This window comes from Cynoglossus semilaevis, chromosome 1 (assembly GCF_000523025.1).
Source record: "Cynoglossus semilaevis isolate Cse_v1.0 chromosome 1, Cse_v1.0, whole genome shotgun sequence".
Classification (NCBI taxonomy): Eukaryota; Metazoa; Chordata; class Actinopteri; order Pleuronectiformes; family Cynoglossidae; genus Cynoglossus; species Cynoglossus semilaevis.
The window spans coordinates 31691383-31716765 of record NC_024307.1 but is presented as its reverse complement, the minus strand read 5'-3'; the positions used below and the strand labels follow the sequence as shown (position 1 = coordinate 31716765).

The 25383-nt window shown below is 39.6% G+C and overlaps 1 protein-coding gene across 1 annotated transcript in view; it reads left to right on the top strand.

Moving 5' to 3' along the window:
- The window catches only part of dnah2 (dynein, axonemal, heavy chain 2), a 244229-nt gene that overhangs the window by 94507 nt on the left and 124339 nt on the right, over nt 1-25383 (top strand). The window contains exons 6-7 of the mRNA XM_025054624.1: nt 21406-21546; nt 25213-25305. The gene's annotated coding sequence lies outside the window, so the exon portion shown is untranslated. The remainder of the gene's footprint in view (nt 1-21405; nt 21547-25212; nt 25306-25383) is intronic.

The following is a 25383-nucleotide window of genomic DNA, read 5'->3' as shown; positions in this document are numbered from 1 at the left end:
AAAAAAAAAAAAACTCTCTACACTGGGATGTTGGCTATTAGGTCAGCATCATACTCCTTTCAGACTTAAAGACTCTGCTGCTAAAGCGTCTGTGAAAATGGATTGATTTGATCGAACACACATTATTGTGACCCCAATATGGCTTTCTCACACAGTGTACACACACACACACTTCCAAACCAGAAGAATTGCTGCTTTTTTTTTTTCTTTCGGAGTTTTCTTGTGAATGCCTCGACAGCTGCTGCACAGGCTTATAGCTGATGGGATTTTTCAGTAGGTCCTTGCTGCGGTGTGCACGTGTGAAATGCCTGTGGGACTTTGAGAGTCCTCACCCAGGCAGCTGAGAACCCACATGGGAGACATTAACTACAACGGGTCCAGATATAAGGACATATGTAAAGAGTATGACCCCAGTTATACGGGAATGAACGTATCACCTGCGTAAATGAACGGGAGTCCAAATACAGCTGTATGTTTACAGAAGGAGCAGAAGTTACTGATTTAACAATGCAAACTTTCCTTTAGGAGTTATCGCAGATATGTGTTGTGTACACACATCGTACAGTATGTGCAATAGTGATTTAACGTTAGCACAGTTGCTACTTCTGTTATTCTGTTTGTCTAACAGCTTGAACAGAGTTTTTCTATTAGATGTTAATGTCAGTCTGAGCAGTTTTTACGCTGCCAAAAAAAGTTTATATAACGTCAAATGATTGCATTACTGCTGTGTAACTGTCTGGGATAAAGTTAAATTATAATTAGCAAAAATGTTCTTGTCCATCTGAACTATATAGGTATATGAAACCATTCATTTAGGAAGAAGCACTAAAATATGAAGTACTTTGATTCCTTATTGTGAACCATAGACCTATAAAGGTATGGTTTAAATCAATGATTTTCAGCCTCTTTAGATTTAACCTGTGGTTGAAGAAATTACAATTCAAACAGATGTGGCTACGTACCGTGTTAAATGTGACTGCGTATTGCTATGGCTAACATAGTGACATTTGAGAGAGAGAGAGAGAGAGAGAGAGAGACGAAGATAATGACAGACAGACGGAGACAGCAGCTCTTGTGAAAAGATTGAGAGATTTAGGGTACGGTAGACACAGACAGACTGAAATAGGAGTGGCATGTCTGCTGAAATTGCAAGTGAAGTATCAGCTGAACACACACACACACACACAAAAGAAGAGCCTTAGGGACAGACCTGTCTCATACGTCCATGTCCTGTTGACCATCAGGGCTACCTCTGCTCTTGTCTTCTTTAAGAGTGTGTCTCTGTTCAGCGCTCACACATCTTTATTTGGAAAAGCCATTTCTTTTTTTTTCTTTTCTTTTTTTTGGTGAGACTTTTTTTAACACCCTCTCCATCTGCCCAGTCTCACTCCTCACCAATGCACAGACTGCTGTAAGGTTGGTGAGTCAGAGGCAGGTACCTGACAGCCAGCTCAGGGTTTTTTTGGTACTGTGTCTACTACCTCCTGTGTACTTCCCATCCCGTGTGCTATTCTATCTGCCTGTACTGAGGCCCATGGCTGCTCACTGCAGATAGAGTTTTATACTGACTTCCATCTCTGTTTCTTCCTGCTCTCATTTTCTTCCCTAAATTGTCTTTATGCATCTTGAACATGAGTCCATCCATCCGGTCAGTGTTTCCTCTGCTGGTCAATGCCCAGGCTCCTCAAACAGCACTGAGCTGGCACACAGTGCAAATCCTGCTGGGACACTACACATTCTGTGATGGCCAAACACTCCTTACACACACTCTCACCCCAGCCACACACACACACAGAGAGAGACACACACACACAGAGACACACTCATAAATGCATGAGCCCCACTGAGGAAAAAAAATGGTGTTTGTTTGTACTGAGCTCTTGCTCTTTCATGTGCTTTTTTTCATCAGGCACTGGAGTTCACCTTTGGGACAGCGGCTCTAATCCCTCTGTTTCTCTTGTTTTCCCTTTCAGTTGGAGGAGATTCTTTCAGCTTCTAACACGTCGGTTTGTTGTAGGCCACACTTTGTACCCAGCTGCTGTTTGTGCTTTTTTGTCACTTCCAACTTGATCTACAACCACACACGTGACCGTCTTAAACCCAACACTGCAGCTGCATTTATCAGCAGTACCATATTTTTGCATTTTTTTTCATCTTTTGGCTGGGTTTGCGACTTATACTCAGGAGCGACTTATATATTAAAATAAATAATTTCACATGTTTGTTATTTTCACACTGACAGCCGCTAGAGGGCACCCTAGGCTTGTGTACCAGTATCTGCTACTCCTGTACGGCTGAAAATGTACGTTAGTTATTTTCACACTGACAGGCGCTAAAGGGCACTAGTGCGACTTATATTCCAGCGCAACTTTTTTTTTCTTCTTATTTTTTTTATTGGTGCCACTTTTACTGTGACTTATAGTTTGGAAAATATGCTATAGCTCTGTATTTACTATGCCTTTAAATTTAAAAAAAGTTTTCATCTGATTAATCACTATATCATTATTAAATATCACCAGAAATGTTTTTATAATAGTTACAATAATTATAAATATGGTAAAAAAAAATTAAATATAACAACATAAAAAACTTTGCTTCATCTCTGTCTGACCTGAAGTTGAAGCCTCCACAAACACACGTGGAGTTGATTATTTTTGAAGGTCGAGGTTCTTTCTTGAAACGAAAGACTCTTCCCCACAGTGTGTGTAAATGGCAACATGTTTATCGATTGTGCGTCAGAGTAACAATACGTGAATGGACGGTGGAATAATTAGCTACACAGTGTAATTTAGCAAATGAATGAATGCGATTACCTGGTGAACTGTGACAGCCCTTATATTCACCTGAGCTAATTTCACACCCATAATTTATAACATGAGTCGGATTAAAACACCACAGGTCCTGATGCTACGATAAACATTTGACTCATTTCCTTTATTTTTGCGCTGGGGTGATAACGGTGACTCTGCATTTAGGCTGGAACTGTACCATGGCAGGTTGTTAATTTCCTATAAAGGTCAATAATGAAAATGATTAATTGAAGTCATTAACATGTGAAGCTGCGGAGTCTTCTGAAATGAATCATCTCTAATTGTTTTTGGGCCATTAATGTGGCAAAATTGCATCTTGAGCGCACGGGATGATGTCAGTGACGATACACCAGCTACAATCTGTGAAAATAAAGGATGCAGTTCACCTGTACGCACACAAGCTTTATTATAAGGCACTTTTTTTTTTTTTACTCAGGGATAGGTCACAAAAAATCTTCTCTAACATGCATCACATGCAGAATTGTTTTTGTTTTTTTGGTTTGTTTTTGCTCTCGTTTGCTCAGACTCTCTGTGGAATGTGCTCCTCAACTGACACGTGCTGCCATTTTAATGACAGAGTCAAGCAGCGTATACTTTGCCCAGAGTAATTAGGGCCTTACGGTTATGGCATTCTCATACACATGCACTCAACCACGACGTATAGCATGCTCTCAACAGTCATATGCATAGCAGAGAGTGAATACAGGCCGTTTATTACAGTATATTTCACTGCATCCATACACCGTCTTCTTTTCCTAACAGCCCTCATTTCCTACCGCCCCTCTTCATTGCCTTCCATTCCATCTCTAATTGCTCTGTCGCTTTTCCTTCTTTCAAATTCACTGCCGCCCATGCCTTCCACGTCTTATCACAGTGACTTGATGTTTATCTCTGTGCTGCTCCTGCTCTGATCACCTGCTCCTCCCTGCCTGCTCCCAGCTGTGTTTACGTATGGTGGTCCTTGCACTAGAACATCTGCGACACAAGCACCAATCCATCGCTGAATCAATCACACTATCACCTGTTGGTGCCCCTGCTCACTGCATTCAACCCCAACTGCATTGACATTCAAATATACAACATCCATGATCAACTCTATCTCAGTCCTTCATCCAGTAAACAGAATGGGAGTTAACAGAAGAAGTAGTAAAAGAATATTAGAATATTACAGTAAGTACAATGGATAGTTTGGAATTCCCATAATGCCATAATGACCAACTCCTTGAAAGGACATCTCACACTGTAGGAGGCTGGTGATTAATACATTATTTTCAATCTGGACACATGTTAAAATGGCAACGTAATCCTCTCCTTGATAATCTCTGTAACGGTACGATAAGAGTCTGACAGAGCAGATATAGAACAAGCACACGTTGCGATGTGGATCTGGTGTTTAGTTGTCCAAAAGAAAAAAAACAGACCTGACTTTGTGTGAGCGAGCAAAATATAAACAAAAAAATCAGACTAATCTCTCCAGAAATGTAAGGTAGCAGCCCCCGGGACGACTTTAGTGTTTGTTAAAGAGTAATCTCTAAACCCAGCACAGATCCTGTAATATTCACTGAAAACACAGTTTAAAGATTTACTATCGATCTGCCTTTTTGGCAATAATTCAAATGCATTATTACTAGGACATAACACATTCTAACTCTACTATTTGTACTTTAAAATAACATCTCTGACAAATAATGGAGCAACAGGCTCTGCTGGCTTTGCGGAAGGATTGATTATATTATTTATGGATCGTCCGTTTGAATTTTTTTGTGTTTTCATGCTGGACAAAATTTTGAATTTTTTTGTGTTTTCATGCTGGACACAATTTCATGACTGACCTCCTCCCTGTAGTTGTATCGGGACAGCCCTAACTTTAACTATTTTGAACTAGCTGTAGACCGCAATGTAACATTTTCTGTACGTGATGTTTTGCCTGACCACTGGAATCAAATCAGTATGTTTTTGTTTTACCCTCTCATTTTTTCCTTCTCAGAAAAAATGTCTCTGTTTCTTAGTCTCTCTTCTGTTACGAGTTGACCATGTGACGTGTTTGAGGAAAAATGCAGAACTTTAATATGAATCATGTCCCTTAACTATATTGCGTCATCTTATTTTGTTGCTTAGTTACTTTTTTTTCACTAAGTCAACTTCTCAGTTGTATTGCATTTCCTTAATATTTGCGTCATGCTGAATAGTTCTCCTTTGTTGCGTGTGATGTGGCAATAGCATGAACATCAAATGTTTTCTCTCCGACTATCATGCCTTCATATCGCGGCTTGCCTTTCTCAGTTGAAAACTTGGAGAGAATTCCAAACTTTTGTGCGGTTGATAAAAGCAGAATGTATGACTCGCTGGGTTTCTCTTATTGTTGTGTGTTTCAGTATTTCCATGTGTGTGTCTTTGATTCCGCCAGTGGGGAGTCGGCACACCGTGTGTGCACAAAAGAAACCATGTTCAAACTTCTCGGGTTTTAGTCTCACGGTCGTGCTGCTGCAGCTCTGAACCAAAGATGAATTGACTTTCTTTCTTTTTTTTAAGGACTTAAAGTCTGCATGGATTGACAGATTTAAATATTTTGAGACTATCAGATTGGATTGTGTGCCAGGTAAATGACCACAGACGCGAACATAAAGAGCTCCGAAATGCATCTTAACGATGAAAGATCGGCCAGTCTCTCCGTACTGTCTATTGTGCTGCCTCATTTGATCCTTATGTTTTAAGTGTTTTGTAATGATCTGACCTTGAATCCTCTCTCTCTTGCCTAAGCTCTAAAATGAATGCACATGGAATGAAGACCATGAGATGAAATGGATAATAGCCTCCATCACACATGTTTGTTGGTCCTAGCCTTGTTTTTCTCTTGTCCCAGCAACAGACTGTGTTGATCATAACTCTAGGTCATTGTGGCACTGACATTATGACATTAAGGAAAAAAAAAAAGGAACTTCTTTGGAATTTAAACTCTTGCGCCCCTTTTGCTCTAGCGATGAGGGAGAAAAAAAAAAGTTTGCGTGATGTGTGGTTTCCTACGAATACCATCAGTCATGATACGACGTGGCACACGGGAGTTGTAGATGCACCTCTGTCTCCTCTAATTGGATTTGAATGTTCTCTCCAGTTGAATATCTGTTGTCAGAAATGACCATTGTCACACAGGCTTACTCAAAGACACAGCCTCAGAGCAGCATTCGTGTCTACTTTTTTTTTTTTTTTTAATGCATTGAAAAAAGTATCTAGATTTAGGGGATTGTAAATTTCACTGGATGTGCCTTTTGTTAAGTTGCTAAATCTGTTCTTCATTGTTTCTCAGCCTGCAACTCCTCAGTGAAAGTGAGCTTGACATCGGACCAGTTTGTTTTCGTCCCGCCGACCGCACACTGAACTACCCATTTAACTGATTCCAATTGAATGACTTAAGGTCAAAGGCCACAGTCTGTGTCACCTTGTAAAAGACATTTCTGTCCTTCTGAATGCAGCATCCCAGGAATGCTTTGAGGGGAACCTCAGTGATTTGGCAGAGAACTGATTTGGGATTTTAAGACTGAATTGATGAGATTCGTTTGGTCACAGTGACTGCTCACACATGGCTTGAGTTTAGTTTAATGATATGTGTTATTCTACTGTCCCTCACATTTCGCCCAAAACACACACACACACACACACACACACACACACATATCCAAGGCATTCATTATATTGCCGAAAGTGAAAGAACACTTATCTCATGTGCCTGGAACACATTTTATGACGACTGACATTAAACTGCACGGTGGAGGCGTCCCACCACAAGGCAGTAATTATGCATCCATCATGTTTCTGTAAATGCCTGTGCTTCCCCTGGTTTAACCCTTGGGTGTGGAGACAGACTCGGAAGAGACAATGTTCTGAAACTAAATACTTCTTGCACCTGTGAAGACAGATGTTTTTAAAACGGAGATAAATCCTGATTTTGGAATCCACTTTCCTTGAATTTCTAAAACACCGAACGCCTCTGTTTCCAAAGTTTTTCAAGAAGAGATGGTTTTTGCTGCAGAATTCAAAAAGATTTCAGAACATCAATATCTAAAGGGCCCGTGTCACTCACAGTCTGCCTGTCTTTGTCTATGTGACCTCAGGTGGTGCATGCACATATGTCTGTGCACCAGACTGGATATGGAACCTTGCAGACACCTGATGCTCTATTTGTTTGTCTGCTTACATTGGCTGACCTGACCTTTGCATCGTTTCATGTCTTTTGTGTCTGTGCTGTGTATTAAACTCCTTTCTTCGTGGGCTGTAGCATCACTTGTGCTATTTGAACAATTCCTCTTTTGTTGTCTGATGGCAATGTTGTTGCTTTCCTGCCATTTCCTTCCACTCTGTAGCTGCTGCTTTGCTATATATGATGCCAAATAGGAACTTAATGTAGACGATAGGGCTAGGTATTGCTAAGTATCTCACGGTTCGACTTCAGTTCTTTAGGTCACGATTCCATATTGATATAAAGGCTTTGATGTCAATTCAGTGTCAAGTGGAAACACACCAAGAAATAATTAGAGTACCAGGTCATTTTTTAATAATAATAAATTTTAGAGTACCAGGTCATTTTTTAATAATTATTTGTTAAGTTCCATGCTCACATCAAATGTCTTTGTATAACTCAGAGCATTTATGAGAAATAGAACATCTGAAAATAAACCATCAGCCCATTAATACTAGTACTCGGGTATACTAATACTAACACAGGCCAGGGGTCTTGTGATGGAAAGGACTGAATAATTGCCGGTATTTATAGCTTGCGGCCACTGGGAGGCGTTGGTCAGAATGCAATCAGAATCAGAATAGCATATACCAATAATCCATACACCAGTGCTATTACACACACATTAGTCAATTTAAAAAAACTGTAAATACAAGGTAACCAACAGACAGCGAATGCTCTGAGCTAGCATTAGCATTAGCATGCCGATTAAAAAACCCAACAATCAACACAACCGCCAAATCCGGAACAATATATTAGGCAGACATCCACAAACATCTCACTTACTTGTTTATGAACGCACACTTTAAGAGCAGTAATAAATGAACAAAACTAGGCACAGCAACTCTTATATAACCTTAACGATCTCAACTACCAGCACACCACTCACTGCTAGACAAACTGCCAACTAACGCAGGGGCAGCGCGCTCCTCCCCACTGCACTGAGTGACTCTGTAGATGCCCCTCTTCGACAGCAGGGGGCACTGTACTCCACTGGACTTCAACATTCCGAAAATTGAACTGAACTGAATCGATATTGATCTGGAGGGGAAAGAATTGCAATGCCTTGGTAAATTGATGTTTGTACCCACCCCTAGTAGACGACCAAATATTTGTTACCCTCTGTTCTTGCTCTCACCCCTGCTAACCCTTCAACCTTTCATCTGTCTCTTCATCCCTTATCACCCCTGTCTGCCTCTCTCTTTTATCCACTTCCTCTCATCCCCCCGTCTCATGTCCTCCCACTTTCTGCCGTTCTGCCCAAATAGAGGGCATTCGCAAACTTTACAACAAAAGTCTGAATGTTTCAACAAATCCTACATTCATATGTTTTTTTTTTTACTCTACAATACCATATTTTTGCTGATATTTCTTTACATTTTTTGTTGCATCAATGAAAACACATTTATGTCATACATGCGTCTTTCAAGGCAAATAATCATAACTAGGATAATTTTCACTTCAGCGTGAGTTGCAACCGTGTTCAGGAAGCTCCATGAAGGTGTGTGTGTGTGTGTGTGCGCGCGTGTACCTGAGTGTGTGTGATCACGTAGTGGAGCATCCATCTCCATTTGACCACTTTGAGGCTAAATACCCTCCATCTTGACTCGACTACAATTAGAGAAAAAGGGGTGCTTCGCTCCCAGGCAACGCAATTAGGCTGAGTCACGTCAGCGATGGACAGCTCTGATAAAGGGCTGTTAGAGAGCCTCCAATGACGGAGGCACTCACCCCCCACAATTTTTTACCTTTACCATCATTACCATCTGCTACCACGTTGGATGTGGCATGGCCCTGCGCCCACCCTCAGTCTTTCTTCATCCATCAGCATTACCGCATAACTTCCACGCCAACAACTGCGAGAAAGAGTCCTTCAATCTCAGCAGCTCCTTCTCCCCCATTTTTCCTTCTCTCTCTCTCTCCTCTGCATCTGTCTCATTTCCTGTCGCAGATTCATATATATTTTGGGATAAGTGCTCTTCATGCATCTTACACCTGCTCTCTCTCTCACTCTCTCTCTCTCTCTCTCTCTCTCACACACACTCTCTCTTTTTCTCTCTTATTCCTTCTGTTCATGTGCACATTTATTCATCATCTTCTTTTCTCTAGTCTCTCTGAGTACTTCACACTCTCTCTGTCTTGTGTATTTTTTTTTCCTCTTCTCCTGCTCAGAGACGGAGTCATGCACCTCTTTAATGACTCAATTTCTCTTTTTCTTCTTATCTTCTCCAATTCAATGCAACTCACCTGGCTTGAATCATTCTGTCTGCCTTAATCCATCCCGTTTCCATTTTTTCCCCTGTCATACCCGAGGAGAGAGTAGTTTAGCAGCAGACTTCAGGGTAAAGAAGTCCTTGATGTAAACATATCATAATAACCTTCTCCTAGCATCACATGATGACATGTGATCAGCCTCCTATTGGAAGATCCGATTGTAAAACTTGCTACAACCAATCACGTTCATCCACTTTCGTTATTTTCATCAAGCTGTTCTCTCTTGGTCTCTGTTACCATATTCTGTGGAAGGAGATGTGGAACTGTGACTTACTCTACCTTTTCACAGACTCTGCAATATTGAACCAACCAACCATTTAGCTTCTTGATGTATTGCTGGAAGTTTCTGTGCCCTTGCCCAGAGGTAAATGACTTTTTGGGGTTTCAATACGATCAGCTGCTCCACGTTTGGATCTTTCCCTTGAACTCCCTTCTTTCTAATTACAGATTTGTTATCACTGACAACAGTAAGGTGAAAAATGATTATTATCACCATCACTTCTACAATACAGCTAATGTTAGTAGTGGCTGACAGCCAGAGGTTTGCAAATTAAGCTAAGTAGAGTTGGGTAATCATTTGGGTGGTAACAAGTGTCATGATTTTGAAAAACAGTATCATACCTTCCTATTCTAAAGCTGCTAAAACCTTTATTGTATTATAGTGTCATTACGCTGCCGCTGCTCTCTTTTATCCGCCGAGCTACCATTATTTATTACAATGCACAACTCACAACTCACGGACGTTTTAACCCGGCCATAAGCACTGTCTGATTGAATTCAAAGACGTGCGCGTTCGTTTTGACAGTCGCTCAGTTTCTACAACCCTATGGTCCCTTACTGTTTCTATGCAGTTCACCATACAGTAGTTAAACCCAGTAATGTCCTTGTTCCTCCTATCTGACATTTTATCCTCTTCCATCACCCTAACCCATCCGCCTTACCATCCCGCCACACTGGAATTACCCTGATTATGATTATAGCCATGATGATAATGACAACCGCTCCAAAATTGCGCTCTCTCTCTCTCCCTCTCTCTCCCCAACACCCCGGAGATTATGATTGACTGAAAGGCTGCCTGCAAATGTTCCTCTCGTCTCATTTTTCCGCTTTCTTCAATCTGTCCTTTGTTCCCTTTTCTCCTGCTTCTTCTTCTTCTTCTTTTTTTTGTGTTATGTTTTGTTTTGGCTTTCTGTACTTTCCCAGTTTTTTCAACTCATTGTTCGCTCTCTCTCTCTGCTTCTCCCCTCTTGTCTCTTTTCAGCCCTTTTCAATTTTCTGGCAGTCTTTCATCTCTGTTGTTGTGCTCCTTTCAACCTTTCCTTGTCCATCTTACCTCCGCCACTTGTCCCTCGCGCTCCTTTTTTTCTCGTCGGTGGTTTTCAGCTCTTATTTGTTCTCCCTTCCCTCTTGCCACTCTTCTCCTCCAGACCACCTAATCTACTGCCACAATAGAAGAAGATTAAAATTGCTTTTTATCCATATTACATTCAGGAAATAATTACACAGTGCCCCTTCCTCTGTATTATGTGAAGTGGACAACATGAAATAGTGTTATTAGTCTTCTCCGTCTTTTATCCTCATTTCCCCTTACTTATGTATTTCCTTTTTTCTTTCTTTTCTTTTTCTGACCAGTACAACATTGAAATCCATTATTGAAATAGATATGTAATTTACGAGATGCACAAAAGCCGAGCCCACCGGCTTTCTACCGCACACGGAGGGGATTTACAGGACCATAATCATCCAAAAACTAAAAGGTTCGCTCCCGTCCAGAGATGCTGTCTCAGACCGCTTTAGGACTGTACTACGCTCTTACACTTCAATTTCTACCCTCGCCAACAAGATACGACACCACTCCAACCACATATGTGTGTCAGACACAGTATAAAGGTAATCTAAATTGTATGGACTGTGTTGTTTTCAAAAACCAGGAATGTGAAAATATAATCCCATTTTGGAAGAGCGAAATTACAAAATATCCACAATTACCCCAATGATATTTCCATTTCAGTAATTGCAGTATTTTTCGCAGTTTTCTTTCCTCCACTCGCATTCACAGAGCACTAACGCAGGAGTGTGTTGAGCTGCGGTGTTATTCTACAACTGGGAAAACTTTGTCTTCTCTCCATCTTTGTTTCATCTTATTCACGAGTTCATCTCAGATTCCGTCTCTGTCTTTAATTGAATCATCCTCCTCTTTTCTTCTCCGGCCTCTGGCTCTGTTCATCCTGCTGTTTTGTTTTTTACTGTGTGTGTACCTCTGTTCCATCGTTCATTATTGTCACCATCAGGAACTTTGGATGAGCCTCATGAAAACTCAGAGAAAGAAAAATAACTTCACCCAAAACAGTGATTTAGTTTTCATTGCGCAGCAATGAAAAATAAATGAAAGGTGACCTCAGCATTTAACCCATCACTCTAGTGAGCAGGGTGCAGCTCCAGCTAAACACCCAGGGGGCACTGTGTGGGAAGAGTTCCATGCTCAGTGGACCTCAGTGGCATCTTGGGGGGTTGTGGATTTGAACCTGTGACCTTTCCTTAACCATCAAGCAACCACTGCCCCGCATGAGCAAGGTTAAGTTATTTTATTGTTTTCTAAACCAGTTATCCAAAGCTTTATGTCTATTTACAATGGTTCCAAAATGGCAGCCAATCTGTAATTACCCTGGGAAACACACACTGACATTTTGTCTTCCTTTTATTATTTTGTTTTGTTTTCCTTTATTCAATTTATTTATATTATACTATATTTTAGTTTAGTTTATACTTTTATACTTTATATTCTGTATATCTTGATATAATTTATCAATATATTTAGAATATAAATACTTTATGTGAGGGTTTGTTCCATTATAACTTATTAAAAACAGAAACATAGTATTTTTTTATTTGTGTGTTTACCCTCCAACATCTAAGTATTTACAATTTTAAATATTAAGGTAAGTTCAAGTATTAATATTAGTAAAATAAAAAACAAGAAAAAGTTATTAAAAGAAATTTAAAGATAAATAAATAAACGTAGAAAAACAAGAAAAAGTTATTAAAAGAAAAAATTAAAGATAAATAAATAAACGTTCTGCATAGTTAACACACAGTGCACATTACAACTGAAAACATCTGCTTCCATTTAACAATATCTCACTTTAACTCTGCAGTGCTATGTTTCAGTCAACAAATGAAGCAGCGACATAAACGTATTCAGCGCCAAGGCCTGTCTTTAAGCGTGTTTGTTAAATTGCTTCTATCGTAACTCGAAATACAGTATCTTCATTGAAAAACCGCCGCGTTGACTTTGTTAAGACTCTGTTCTACTACACATAACACTGCAAACGTTGAGTAGCTAGTTGTTGTGAAACACGTGTTATCTGGTCACCTAATCGGCACGTCTGTTAAGTATGAGAGCAAGTATTTAAATTTAGTATTTCACCTGATGATTACTCTGTATTATGTGCATCTAGATCTGCACTGTTTTAATCTACAGTACCACGAATCATCCATGTTATACTACAGATGATTGTGTACTACCAACACAGTTACTTTACTCAAATCTAAATCTGAGCATTATAATAAGAATTGTAATGCATTATAACATTATTGGCCAACATCTGATGACATCACAGACTGATTTCATACAAAACCCTGCAGGCAGATTTAATACATTTAATTGATTGTTGAACAATACTACTGATAATAATATCATGTAAAAAGTAACAATTTAGGCTCGTTACTGAGCACTGAATTAGCTGCCATAAAGTCAGGACAGTAGTGTATATGAAGATTGATCAAATATTGCATTTTAGGATTTGTATTTTTTTCAGTTGAACACAGTGTACTGTAGAAACAGTTCAATCAACAATGTTTCTTTGGCATTAGAATTCTGTGTGGAGCGTTATTGTAGCAGAGACAATAACGTGCCTGAGAATAGATTGCTGTTATCAACCAGAAAGATGATTATCCACTTTTGAAAATGTCAGATTGTTTTTCGTTTTTTTTTTCCTTCCGAGTCGGAATATGAATGTTTTCTCCATCTCCAATGTGCTATTCTGGTTTTATTAATATCCCAACCCATCAATCCGACCAATTTAGCCTGCTGTTCTGAAAGCAACTAAAAGGTTCACTCTGTACGAGTGCGTCTTCGTCTGAAACTCCTTATGTTTCTTGTACGGTCCTTTTTCTGTTTTAGTGATAAACAAACGGACATTTTCTTTATTTTATCAGGACTTCGAATTACCTTTGTCTTTGTTCCTGTGCATTTAGTTCAGGCGCAGTCAAATGAAAACATGAGGAGTGATTAATGTTTCTTTTCATAGAAAATATTCTCTTTATGTTGCCTTTCCACTGTAGTAATTTAGCCTTTAAACCTGATTTGTTTGTTGTCTTGAGGTGCGTTTATTTAAGCCTCTCAGGAGTTTTTATTTCTGTGGTGTATTTTTGATTGCATCTGTCACCCTTTTTTTATTGTCACATTTTTAATCGAGTGAAGTGCTAATGTTGGCCAAATAAACTTACAGCTTCACAAGAGAGATCTTAATGAAAAATAAACCAGTTTTAGCAGCTTAGATTAGAAACAGAGCAACAGTAAGGAATCTGTTTTATTCCCTGAATGAAATGTCCTGTTTTTGAGCTGAGTGCCAAAATGAAATTTTACTACGAAGTGTGTATTCTCATGTGGGTGGATTTTTTAAAAATTGTATTCAGTTTTTTACTGGTTTGCAAAGTTAAGTGCAGGATTTTTTTTTTTTTTTTTTTTTTTTACACAGATCAATGTTTCTCTGCCGTGCACAGACTCTTGATGTTTTATGATTTTATTAACCTTTTATTACTATTTTAAATGGTAAAATATTATTCCCATACTTGTTGATTTCAAGACCAACCTCTGTGGATTTGCTGTTATTGAGTGCAGGATGATAGGTTTCAAAGTGCTGTTTCTCCAATATTATGTTAATACGCAGTTTCATCTGTTCAATGGGTGTTAATATTCATCCAAGTAAAATAACAAGGTTGAATTTGGTGTTGGAGAAAAAGTTGAGTTTTAATTTTTTTTTCTACAAATAATGCATTTGTAATTTGTGCAGAATTAGACCTCAGATCTAAGCAGTGTCAGTGATACCTTCACATACACACTATTTGCAGTTATTTAAAAAATAGCTTTTTTTATTTTTCTGAAAACACTTGATGGTTGTTAAATGCTAAACCAGATGTCTATTAAGTATCCACCATTAGTTAAATGAGATCTAAATATATGTTTTTGAGTGTAATGGTCATCCATCATGCACTTGTATTGATATACAGTGGTCCATCGTCTATTGCGGGGTTACGTTCCAAGACCTCCCACAATTGGTAAATAACTACAAAGTACAGATGCAATAGTTATTATATTATTTACGTATACATTAACCCTTTACAAATCCATTAGGGGGCATCGCAGGGTGTGAAATATGGCAAAAAAAAAATTAACAAAACTTGTTTACCGTACGATTTGCAATAGCCTGTATTGGCGTTACAAAATCTTCAAATCAAAGTCTTTCAATTGACTTGCTTTTTTTTCTTTTCCTCAGGCTAGAAAATGAAAATCACAAAAATAATGAAAATAATAATATAAAATTTATAATATTTAATATAATGAATATAATAAATTTCAGGGACTACATATGACACATAATGCATGGGCCACAATTTTGACCTATTTCTTCTGTCACTCTCCCTGTTTCCTCACACACACACACAACCTTTCAGCTCCGCCTCCCTAACTTTCATGCACAAACTCTCTTCCTCCACCTCCACTCTCATCTACACTAAGTGACGACCAGCGGTGAGTGTTGCCTCACTGGTGACAGCGCTGTGTGACGCAGACTTACCGAGGGAGCAGTTGGAGCATGTCCATTACTGTCTCTGTTTATATTGCCACTATACTTGTTTAATAACATGTGTTACATGCTGACAGCCCACAGTCTGGTTGATATATATATAAAGAGTGGTGGAATAATTTGTATAACATTTATATCACATCTTCAATCTGCAACGAAGAGTGTTCAGGTACCATCAGAAATTTGAGAATCTGACGATTAATGAATTGACGGGTGTTTGGAGCGCCTGTGTACAGGAAACAGATCTGTTTGGGTTTGGTTACATTTTGATATTGTGCAGAGAGACCTCTGTTCATAAAGATGCCTCCGTGACATTAGATTCTTATAACTGAGAGTTGGTTTGTTTTTTTTTTTATTTGCCTTGTGTTAATATCTCTAGCTAGAATTTCCTGTACTTGTGTACAAAGAAAATGGTGAACGTTTTTGAAGAAATCAGACAGACTGCACTGTGCTCTCAAGTTTGGCTGTTTCCTTCAAGGCATCAGTACAACACAGATTGACAAACACCCTTGGAAACACACTAGTGAAATTCCCCTGATGGATGAACCTGCAGGTCGGCTCCACTTGTCCCATTTGTCCAGTCAATCCAGTACATTACGGCCGTCGATCTGAAAGCCGACGGCTCTTTGCTGTGTTCGACGTTTGTCACTTTTACGATTCGGGTCCCAGTTTGAAACTTCAGTGACAAACACAGCTTGAGGTGAGACTAAAAGCCGCCCTCTAGCTGTCAGAGAGAAGGCCTCCCAGCACCAGGCTGTACTTGCTGCACTCTACTGTCAATGTGCCACTTTACCACACGCCCATGCACATCAATAGCAGTACATTACTATAGAAAACCACAGATCACAGGGTCTGTATACGTTACGTGTGTGGGTCAATCACGTGTGTGTGTCAATCACGTGTGAATGGATTTCCATTAACATTGAAATCCATAAAAGTGTAAATCTAAATGCTATATGGAGACAAAAGTGAGTGCTTAGTGACGATGCTAATCAGACGCTCCACTGACGGGGAAAAAATGGAGGATTTTTTTTTTTTTGCAGTTAATCACAACTGTCCAGATGTACTTGAACACATTCTATCACATGAATTATTACCATCTATCAACATTAAAAACTTCAACCTTTCAGGTTGAAGGATAAGGTAATTTACATTATATCCTTTTTTTTTTTTTTTTTTTTTTTGCTTAATAAAGAGTCTCAGATCCAACGTTTTTAAAGTACAGTGGTGGTAATCAACTAGTGGCCTGTGGGCCATATTTGACCTACCAAGCAATTCAATCCAGCCAGCGACTGAATTCCAAAATGGTGACCATCAGAAAAAATAACATGAGGTCCCCACTATCAGAACAACTAAAAAAAAACAACAGCTGAGACCTAAATAACTATCAGTAATCCTTAAATATATTATAACTTAATTTACATTCCCTTAGAGAAAACTTTGAATTTTATTTTGGTTTTATTTGACTGTCCGGCCCTCTTCTGGTGTCTGTCCAGAAGAATCTTGTCCCTGCGACATAAATAGTCGATGACCATGCAAGTACAGCACACAGCGATACTAGTGGGCTGTACCTGGTAAATATTATAAAAGGAGCTTGAAAAAAACTAAATAATTATTAATATACTATACAGTATCTATCTGCTAACAATGCTAACACTGCTATCTACCTGTCTGTCTGCTAACAATGCTACCTATCTGTCTATCTCTTTCTTCTCTAACACAAACATCCACCTAAATACTGTATTTTCACATCTTCCATATGTTTTTTTCTAATGTAACACATCTGTGCAGCACATGGCGATGTGCTCTCTCCCCCAGCGAGTTTACTTGTGCAATAAGCTTTAAAATGTGTGGCAGAATGACAGGCATTGTCTTTTTGTCCTCATGATGTTATCAAGAACTCTTTTCAGAGTTGTGCAAGCAGCATTTTTGCCCTAAAAATACCACATGTATTTGTTGCGTGGAGCATGTGAATAGGCACCAAAGCTTTGGTGCTCTGTAGCTGCTCAGTCTAATCTAATGTTCAGTCTAATCATAGTGGAGGCATCTTCACACAGTAGGAAGTCAGCACAAACTACACTCTCGTGTAATTGAAGGTAAACTTCCTTTGAAACAATGTGGTCATATCTGATCCATTCCCCTAAAAATGTCTGAAAAATTAGGTGTTGAATGAAATAATGTAAGAATAAACTTTTGCCTCATAAAGCCATCTCCATCTATCTTCTGATGATACACACCATAGCTCGGCACACACACTCTCCATTTTTCACCGCCTAATTAACTGCAGTAGCAGCCTCCAAAAGAAACGATTTAAATGACCAAAATCACTGTCATGTTAAAGATGTGTGCACATGCTGCTGGAAAAGTTCAGTTTGGACCTAATTGCAATGAATTATATTACTTTGACTGTCTGAACATTAAATATTAATCGCCTCAGATTGTGGCCCTTATGTTGCCGGTCTCCTCTAAATGGGACACTTTACACAGCCGCCATTTGTCACACTTACTCGCTGTCATCTCCTATTGGTTCCCTTGTTAAAAATAGCTCCCCTCTTTCTGTGTCTCTGTTTGGAGCGCCTAATATTAACAAATTGACATTTAAAATGTGAAGGTAAAAGAAAACCTCCCTTATTAATCTGTTTGAATCGGGATTTGTGTGTTTCTTCAACTCTCATTGATTCAGTAAAGGTCAGAAAACACACAGCGTTAGCCCACGCAGGGCCAGAATGGACCGCAGCAAAAAGTGATGGGGAAGCTGGGATTAACTATCTGTTATTAGACGTTTGTAATAATGATTGACATAGTGTTTTAGTTAAAAAAGTCTGAATTTGGTCTTTGCAATGAGCATCACTCATTGTATCAACTTACTATTTTTTTTTAACACAGCTATGTTTTTTTTTACTTAAATTGTAATCATTACATTTTTACCCCATGGTTTTTTTTTTTAGATCCACCAGTGTTACATTTTTTGATAAGCAACTAGCAGTGGGTTTTTTTTTTCTTAGATAGACCTGAACATCAGCACTTTACTTATAAAGTGTTAATTCTGTGATCATTTATACTGTGCTGGAAAAAGTCCTTGATTCAATGCTGTTCCATTTTTGTCTTGTTGTCTGTGTTTATACCATGTAAAGCTGAATTAACTGGATTCCCTGTGAGTAATTTCCTCTCAGTTATTCAGAACTTGAACCTTACAAAGCACCACTTCTATTATTGTGTGAAGGTGATGCAGGTGTAACACATCGCACTCATTTTTACGAGTGCGTTCACTTTTCAGACAGCCTGTCATACAAGACAGTAGATGCTGAGTTACAGTCCGCTGTGATTTACTTCCTCTCATTTATTTTACTGCCTCTCCGCAATTAAAAGCAGTAAACCGTGCGGTGTGATAAAAGTTAACAGTCGGCGACAGGTGTGACTCATCTTAATGTGGCGATTGACTCATCATTGGTCGAAATGGTTAGGATTCTACACAGCAGATGCTGCATCTTCCTCTCATTAGCACCTAGTTCCGGTACCGTTAGCTCAGATCACTTTCACTTACTCCTCGACTGGGAATTAATTTATTTTCTAATGCATTCACATTAATTCATATTACTCTGTCTGTAGCTGCGGGTGATGGCAGTGTGCTGCTGCCTTCTTGTTTAGCTCCCTGATGAAGTTGTTTATTGGGCCAGTGAGAAAGCCCTTCAGGTAGATTCTGACATTGTGGTTTTTTTTTTTTTTTGGTGTAGCACACCGTGTCCTATATCAGCTGGTACCCAACATATTCCTGGCTCCCCTTCAACTTCTCTCTCATCTTCTCCTCTCTTTGACAACCCTGTTCTCCCCTGTTCCACACTGTTCTGACCCTGCAGTCCTCAATAAGTACATTAACACAGATGAATAGCGACGCTTGCACGACCGTAATCAGAGCGGAACATTTCATCTGCTAATGTGTTTGGCGATGGTACTCTGTGTGCACACACGCCGACATCTGAGTCGTCGACACGCAGCTTTATGAAAGGGAAAACGCTGCGGCGTGATTCACACCCGCGCTACTTAATTGCACTCCAGTTTCTTTCTAGCAGATCTGTGTCAATAGCGTGTGATATTTATGTGACGCAGGTATTGTGTGTGTAATGTGTTGCAGGGCGCTTTTTATGACACCACAAAAACCACTTTTATTCTGTGTGGACCATTCTGTTTTGGTGTGTTTTAAAATATAAAAGTACATTAAGTAGAAACACAATAAATTTTTTTTTTTCCCGTTTTAGAAGCGAAGCCTCTCGAGTGGAGCTTGGACGAGCTGGTCACTTTCCAAACCACTACACACACAAACACAAAAAACAGTTCTAATTAACGTCACATATTATATTCATTTACCCGGCCGTATTTTTATATTGGGTTATCTAAATGTTTTGTGTGGAAAAGAAAATGAATACGGCAGTAACGCTGCACGAGGGCTGTAATTTGTTTTCCACCTGTGAGATTTTCATGTAGATAATAAAATTAAGAGAAAGGGCAGAGGTGTCGGGGTGGGGGGTTGTTTTTTTTTTGTGTGTGTGGCATCTCTTTATTTTAGGTTTTTAAGTGCAGTGTTGTTTGGCTACATGTTTTCTCCATTTCTCTTTTACTTTCTCTCTGTATCTCAGTTTCAGGGAACAGAACCTCAGTGTTTATGTTTTCTCCTCTTATGTGCATTTTGGACATTTGGGTCACCTCAATGAGAAAGAGCGGAGTAAATTGAAATAGAGCAGTGTTGCGCCATCCTTCAGATCCATGAGATTATTCCCCACAGTGGCTCTCAGCAGCTCCTCTGTATTAAACTGAGGATGGTGGGTCATGTCTAGCCATGAATGAGGGCATTAATGGCTGATTGACGCATGGTGTCGAGCAAATGAGGTCTGGTGAGGTAGGTGATGCTGCAACTGAGAGCTGAGGCTCGCTCTAATTAGAAGTGACAGGGTGGATGTCGGGGGCAGCGAAGGTGTGAACGGACAAAGAACACACGCACGCAGGTTTCTATTTATTAGGGTTGTTATTTCTTCACTGACACACAGGCAAACATGCATACACACACACACACACACATCGCGCATTGTCTTTCACAAAACACCTCGACGTCCTGTTTCGCTCACACACACTCACGGCATGTCTGTAATTAGCGGCTGAGGGGTAGTGGTCGCATGTAAAGCCACTAATTGGGCTGGCAGGCACCATTACCCAGAGCTAATCACTATTCTCTGGGTGACAGCGAGCCCTGACCCTCTGACCAGGAGCTGCTCCAAGGACCTGTATCACTGCTAGAGCCCAGGGAGCCCCGCTGCTACACCAATTAAGCTGCTAAACTCACTGACTCGCCCTGTCACTCCCACTCAGACATGGCATGCTTTTCTTTCCCTGACTTGGAGCCGTGGAGCTGAGGGCTAACGCTGACGCCTCACCTGTGAAACGGCACAGACGTCATACTGACTTTTCGACGACAACCTGCTCTCATATCGTCATCCGAATCGTACAAAAAGATCGTGTTTGCTGCCGTCCGGTAGAGCCGCATTGTCTTTCACAAAACACCTCGACTCGAGGTGTGTCGGTGACTGTAAGATTTTGAGGCTGACTGGGTTTGTGAGTGCAACAGCTTCTAAATGAGAGTGAGGGGAAAGGATTTCTGTGTGGAATGAAGGCAGGAGCTTGAACGTGGCTCCAGAGGAACAGGAGCTGTTTTTCAGCTTTCCACACCACAAGCCTTTCATTTTCTTGCCCATTAAACATGACCTGACTTTAATTACATTTGCAAGGCTCTCGACCAGACCTCATTTCACATCAGGGTTTTGTAGCTCTTTTTCACAATGCCTGATTTAGTTGTGACTGTTTTGTAATTTCAAAGCTTGATAGCTTTCTTCTTTATTGGCCTGCTCATTAAATAAGCCCCTTCGCAAAAAAGGTACATTTGTACATGCCATTTTGCGGAGGACTGGGCTCTGTGGGCTCTGTATTACAATCTATCAGGGTTTTCCAAATGATCATCTGCTACACTATGACTAACGTTTCCTACTTGTCGTTTAGTTTCCTTTGTCACAGCACCAGCGTGGCCTTGTCTGAAGTTTTAACACCGTATTTAATGGCTTATTTCTTGGCCTTAATTCTTTAATCAGCACCATTTTTTACTATGATTTACGTTGGGTTTTACACACAGTGAAGTCTGTCTGGACCCTGTTGCTATTTTTGTCATAATTTGTAGGTTAACGACGGCCTTTAATCCAAGGAGAAAGTATAGACGGTGACACGTGGGAGGAAGCAAAGGCCAAAGCGCCGGTGGCCGTCTTCCAGACCGTGTGACTCATTGCACCGTCAAAAGATGGAGGATGACCAGCAGCAGAAGGTAAGCCTTGTGGGGCACTGTGCCACATTAGCTCTGACATTAAATCTTTTTTTTTTTTGTTGGTGCTATAGCTAAAACCCCTTCTGTCTGTCTGTCTGCTACACTTAGGTGACATTTAGTTTAGCTCCTGACCTTTTGTCACAACAAAAAAAAGAAAAACAAGACGATTATGAAAGTTATTATGAAACACTGACATATTTGGGTAAGGAGTATTTTAGAAAAACTAAGATTTTCTGCGTTATGGGTTTGATAATGGACATGAGCAAAGCATTCTGTTTTCCAGTGCAGTGTTTTGAAAAAATGAAACTTAAGTGCTGTTTTCTATACTGTAATAAGTTGAATTACTTTTGGTTAAAGACTTTGTTTGTACTGTTTGTACTCTCAGTAACATGTCTTGCATTGAGAAGATGCAGATATAGGTTAGTGGTGCTATGTCCCAGAGGCAATGTCTCATTGGTGTCATTGGTGTGGAACCCCAGGGTTCACCTCCTGGGCAAGTTCGAATCCCGGTTAGGGCAGTTGGTACAGTACCTTCCAGTGGACTCTCCACCAATGGATAAGCGGATGAAAATGGATGGATGGATAGATGGATGGTTATAGGTATATATATTTATTTATGTATATAAATACAAATAGGAACACTGAGAGGGTTAATGAAATATCTCTCATTATCTCATTGTTATGCTTTGTGGGTGGGCTATGGTGGGCAAAGTTGTCAGGACAAATAGCCAGGCCTAAGTATGTCAGCCAGTTTACAAAGTGCTATTGTGCCACTGTGTCAAACTCCTCCAAGTATGTCAGCCAGTTTACAAAGTGCTATCGTGCCACTGTGGTAGCACTCGTCCACTACAGCAGTTTTTCCCAAACTTTTTTTTCTGGGGACCCATATTTTAAAAGTCACAAACCTTCGTGAAGTCAATAGACATTATTCATAAACTCCTGAGAAACATGATGCGAGAAGACCCAAAAAAAAACTTGCGACCCACCTGAGGGTTGCGACCCAGTCTTTGGGAAACAATGCACTACAGTCTTACCAGCACTGGTGTCAACAAACCCATGAGATGAAGTTGTTGTAGCAGTCCACATTACTTTTGTTGGACACAGACAACACAGTGCTTTGTCTGTAAGTGTTGGTAAGGTCAAGGGTGATTGGTGTGTTTATTGCGTGTATTTGTGTCTCACACTCTGCTTTATTACTTTATAACTTGTTTTCACCAATGTAAATGACGTTTGAGGAAAACTTTCTTTTTACATAAGTTGATGTGTGTATTTGTGTTCTCTGAGTAACAATGCATTTACTTTTTCCATCTTGGTTATGACCCTTAAATTAGCTGTGAAATACAGTGTGTCTGGCTGGAGACCAGTTTTTTCCTTTGAGTGTTTTTAAGGCCTTGGTCAAATCTGTATATCTTTGTCTCATCTCTAAAGAATATCTTTTTAGTATTCACAATGTTGTGTCCTCCGAGGACAATCATGAATAGCAAAAGATTTCTCTTACGGTGTTTCAGAATCCAGTAAATGTTTTTGCTTGTTCAAAAATGTAAAAAGCCCGGTCAAGTGTTTGCTGTTTTGTCTGCGCCCTGGCTTTGTCCATGCACTCATATTTGTGCTTTCCTATTCTCTAAATAAAAAGGACATTACAAAGATTAAGTCCATGGCTGTCCACCAACACTAGTGGAAACAGTGATGCAGACTGTCATGATCCTCTGGGGCAAAGCGCCGACCTGGGCAGAGGCCAAGAGCCAGCTGGGAGAGAGACAGAGGAAGAAGGGATAAAGAGGGAAGGAAGGAAATTGAAAGGAGAGATGCAAGGGGACTGAGCCATTTGGGCTTGACAGAAAGGAGATTGGTGTGGCAAAGAAACACAGAGAAATGGGAAGACCTGAAATGCCCTTAAAATGAGTGGCTCCCCACCTGACAGGCAGAGATTGCATACGTTTCCACAGAGAGCGGAGCAGAGCATTGACGTTTCCTGTATATGATACCTGGAGCCCTATTCCCAGTGTTTCACCATTTTATTTTATTTTCTTTCTTTTTGTTTTGGTGTATTTTCTCTTCATATAAAAATGCTGTATTGAGTCCATTTATGGGTAAAAGAACCCTGCAGGAGCCTGTCATAACCCAAGGAAGAAGAGTTTTGAAATAGTCTGGGACTAAAATTGACACAAAACAAACAACCACACTTTTTGATCACATTTTATCTTTTTATTAATTAATAAAACAGCAATTGAAGTTAAAAAGAAAACAGTTTGATGGCAGATTAGAACTCCACAGCCTATATATTTAATGTATTTATATTTATGTATATATGTATAGGGGGTTGGTTCGGTGCAGTGTGATTTGGGTGGTGACTGCTGCCTCCGCGACCTGGTAATGGATAAGCAGATGAAAATGGATGGATGGATATTTATGTATATATATACATATACAGTCGTCCCTCACTGTATAGCGGTTTGGCTGTCATGCCCTCAGTGCATTGCAGGTTTTTAATATTTTATATGTATTCTTGTATTGCAGATTTTTTGCTCGATCACGTGTTTTAGTGGTATATGAAAATGTTTTAATTTCCAATATTTTCATTATTATGATGAAGTAAGCATTTTCTAGCCTAAAAAAAAAAAATTAAACGTTTACATACAGAATATTTGCAAGAACTAACCTGTACGTACAGATAAACGAGATTTGTGAATTTTTTTTGTCATATTTGATGTCCTACGATGTCTCCTAAAGGGTTCGTAAAGGGTTAATATATACATAAATAACTGAATAACTATCATGTCTTTACATCGGAGTTCTTCGGCTATCGCAGGCGGTCTTGGACCATAACCCCTGTGATGGACGAGGGACCACTGTATACTGTTTTTATATATATAGTACATATATATATATATATACACATATATATACAGTATATACGTATATATATTATATATGTATATATTTACTTATATATATATTTATAATGTAGCCTCCTGTGTTTGGGAATATTATTATTAATATTATTATTAATGTGTGTGTTTATATATAAATATATACGTGTATATGTATATCTGTGTATGTATCTACATTTAAACAGCAGGTAGAAAGGGTCTGTACTGTAGATCCCAAACAGGTAAAGTTTTCTTTTTTAATTAGAAGCTGCTTACAAAGATGATGTGATTTGTGGAAAATCATTTTCCCGAGTGCTCCGAAATATGATTGAGGCCGCTGTGCGCGCAGGTAAACTTGTCTCCCCTCTGACTCACTGAGCTAAATATTCATCTTAATGATCTCACTACTGTGACCGTAGAGTCGCTGGAGGGAAAAAAGTGAAACACATAAAAACACATAAAACACAAAAGTGTGGAGGCATTCCGACAGATCACAAAGAAGGTCACAAAAACAAAAAAGAAACATTTATGCCCTCGTGAGTGCAACTTGGAGAAGTAAATGAATCAGGTGGAGAGTCCCAGATACTTCCTGTTTCTGTCTTCCCCGTGTCCTTGAGGGTTTTTGTACTTTAACTTCATCACAGTGTCAAAGTAAACTTGGTCAAGGACGTGAGGAAGACTTTTTTTTTTGTTTTTCTGGGTCATCCAGTGAAGCCATATCACAAACCCACACCTATTAATCTCTCTCTCTCTCTCTCTCTCTCTCCCTCCCTCTCCCCCTTTCCCTCGGCTGCAGGAGATAAAGATTCTCACGTATCGTCCAACCGAAGCAGTGAGGGATGAAACCAACAAAGCCCTGCTGACAGATACACTCATCGCTGAGTCAATGGTCAGTACATTTGCACACAAACATGACTCAGGATTCACTGACTGAAAGTATCTAGGGTCCAGTAACAACCCCTTTGGC